The sequence below is a fragment of the Cynoglossus semilaevis genome, chromosome 19 (assembly GCF_000523025.1).
Source record: "Cynoglossus semilaevis isolate Cse_v1.0 chromosome 19, Cse_v1.0, whole genome shotgun sequence".
In the NCBI taxonomy this organism is placed as follows: domain Eukaryota; kingdom Metazoa; phylum Chordata; class Actinopteri; order Pleuronectiformes; family Cynoglossidae; genus Cynoglossus; species Cynoglossus semilaevis.
The window spans coordinates 16,509,148-16,512,403 of NC_024325.1; the positions used below are offsets into that span (position 1 = coordinate 16,509,148).

Consider the following 3,256-nt stretch of genomic DNA (forward strand, 5'->3'; position numbering starts at 1 on the left):
CAGGTCTGGTTCTGGAAACTGCGTCCAGGGTACACACCTCTGTGAGGGTCCACGGCCAGAACTCCTCCCACACACTCAGAAGAAGGAGAAGGACAAAGTCCTTCCATGAGTCGACTCGGTTGGACCTTGTTCTGTTGTGTGGAGGAGAACCGGCTCGTAGAACCTGACAGAGTCCAGGTTTAGGAGAAGCTACGGCTAGGATTTGGACCACGACCTGCGGTTGAGCCAACTGAACCATTTCACCAACCGGGAGCCAACATTTAGAGAAGTCCGTTCCATGGACGTCCAACGAACATCCAACCAAAGTTAGAGAAAGACCACGCTGACTCAGCAAAAGTTCACCTCAGAAGATGAGACCAGACCAGGGACGGACGTCCACAGACCACACACAGACCCAGAGGAGACTTGGGGACAAGTCAGGGAGACGATCTCCTGAGGGACCCGATGGAGGTCAGTGTGGAGACAGACTTTGGGGCTGAAGAATCTGAAGAGGACGGTCGTTGTCCGAACCAGCAGAGGATTGTGGTTTAGGTTCTAGGAAATCAGGAATTTGGATCAAATCTGGGGACAGACAGTTGGGGGGGTGGGGAGGGGGGGTATTTAACCCTAACCTGCCTACACTGCCTACAGACGCGGGTTTGAGGCGTGAGGCTGACGGACGGTTAGACTCACCCGTCGACACTACGCCTCATTTTAACGCAACAGTTTTGTTTGAGAAAACAAAGGCACGGCGGCCATGAGGACAGGGACGAAGGTCCAGCACACAGCTGGGAAAGTACAGGGGGCCAAGAACGCCACCTAACAGTGTGGGGATGAAAACGCACGACTAAGGGTTCATGGTTCAATTCCAGGAAGGCTTAAAGGTGAGGTTAGCACACATAAACAACCCGAACCCTAAATGTTCCTCAATGCTCTTTTGTCTAAGACACAACCTACACCTGATCAACTGTCCTGTCATTGGCTCCCACTCCACACAAGACCAAAGGGACGCTTGGCCACACCGACGTCCCAAGAAGACAATGACTCAAACGGCAGAGAGGCACAGCGGCCCCAGAGAGTTTGGCTCGGCGGTCAAACTGAGCGAAGGTGACGCGGCGGCCACTTTTAAGAAAAATACAAAAAAGACGTTCCTACTGTGTTGAAGATCTTCATGACGATCAGCCTGAAAGACAAGGACAAAAAAAAAACAAAACATTACATCCAAGAGCACAAGTAGGTGTCATAGCAGCAATCACCCACAAGGTGTGTGTGAGTGTGTGTGTGAAGTGAGTCCTCACTCACTTCAGTTTCGATGAGGGGGGGTCTTAGGGAGGTAGGACCAGATCCACCTGGTCTCCGTGAGTCCAGAACTTCAAAGTCTGCGTTTGAACACTGTGAGAAAAACCTGTTCCATCATATGAACCAACAACCTGCCGTTTATCACCAACCACACGGGGGCAACACGACGACATCTAACAAAAATAATAAATATCGATATATTTCCGTGTTCGACCGTCTGGTCCCGGGGGGGCCGGACAGGAGGGTTCAGTCCGAGACACTGGAACCACCGAGAGCAACATCGACGAGTCCGTCTGAGGAACTTAATTTAAGAAAAAAAAACCGGAAACAACAAACTAGCATGCCCCCCCCCCCCGACACGAAGCATAAAAAACAAAATGATTAAATATTGATTACCAGGTATAATTTGTAGGACAACATATCGTCCATTGTAGTTTCTTATCGTCTCTGGACTAGCACCGGGCTAACACAGCCAGAAGTCAACCTGATGCTATCCTGAGGCTAACCTGAGGCTAACCCGTTCCACTCAGTCGAACGAGCCCACATCGAGGACTGGTTTCAAACTGTTACTTTACGGTCACAGTTTTCGTTAATAACGGGACTAGTCAATAAAGATCAGCATTAGAAACCAAAGTCGACTAGTACTAATCACGAGTCAGGCCGTAACCGTTCGATGTTGAAACAGGTGAGCTCGTTTGAACGTAGACGTTTTTTAAAACACGCGGCTGCGTTGGCGTCTGACGTCACAGTTACCCGGAAGTTTTCCCACAGAGTTTCCTGGAGGGTTTTTTCTTGTTTTTCCTCCCTTTTTTCTGTATTTGACGACCTGCGTGTTGACGAAACAGAAGGAGAGAGACGCGATGTCCAGAGTCGGAGATCCGTCAGTTCATAACATCAGGAATAAAATGTCTGTTTTCAACACCGTGATATTTATTTTTTATTTTGTCACGAAGTTTGACAGACGAACTTAGTCAAATTAGAATCAAATTTTAACTTTTAATTTTTTTTTAATTTACTTGAGAATTCAGAATTTCAAGTGAGCCCCCTCACATAGACCAGCGGGGGCGCTGTGGGTTCCATTTGTTCTTCGGCCCGTCATTTTTCTCAGGGTTACAGGAAGTGAAGACGACAGTCACCGCTGGTGAATTATAAATACATTAGCATAAAAGACAAAGAGGAGGAGGAGACAAGAAGGAGGTGAGGGACCAAAGCAGAGCTCGTAGAGACATGGGAGAAGAGCTCCTCACCAGTGTTGGTGTCGCTGGTTCAGCCTATGGTCCTTCACCGACCACCGCTGGTTTCATCCATGAACGTCAGGATGCTGGTCCACTGCTGCCTCCAGTGGCCAGTGTTTGTCACTGAGATGGGTTTCAAACCAAATCACACATTAGAACTCAGGCTTCATATCACTGCTCCTCACTGACGAGTCAGTTTAGATACATTTACATGCTGTAATCATTAGACACACACACACACACACACACACACACACACTCTGCTCCTCCTTTGATGAATAAAAGATGAAACTTTCATTTTCTATTTGACCTGAAATATTTATAGTGTTTCCGACTGTAAAGAGCAGCAGGAGATCCAGGTCAAGGAGACCCCGGAGTCTCCTCTGTGTGATCTCACCCCCCCCCCACCCCCACCATGAATGTCCTCAGACGGATGTTTACTCAGTGTGATGACGCCAGGGGTGAGATTCCCGGGGGGAGGGGGGGGGCTGTGGAGGAGGAGGAGGAGTTTAGTTGACAGCACAGTAAAACATAAATGTATTCTAATGAACTTCATTAAAGACTCAGTGATTAATGCACACACACACACACACACACACACACACCAGCCTCTGTGAAGGAGCTGCAGTTATTTTTATTTCTGGTAGGGGGCGTCAAATCTCATTAATCAATGAAAATCAATCTGCGTCCTGCACCCCTCACTTTTAGAACATCTGTGTGTTTGGACTGTGGCTGGAAGAGGA

The 3,256-nt window shown here is 48.2% G+C and overlaps 1 long non-coding RNA gene across 1 annotated transcript; it reads right to left on the bottom strand.

Moving 5' to 3' along the window:
* Positions 1-6: 6 nt before the first annotated feature.
* Positions 7-2,019, bottom strand: LOC103395614 (uncharacterized). Its single transcript, XR_523282.3, has 3 exons — positions 1,675-2,019; positions 1,282-1,358; positions 7-1,162 (listed from the first exon to the last, which is right to left on the bottom strand). It is a non-coding gene; the product is annotated as an uncharacterized LOC103395614 (long non-coding RNA).
* Between the last annotated feature and the right edge of the window lie 1,237 nt (positions 2,020-3,256).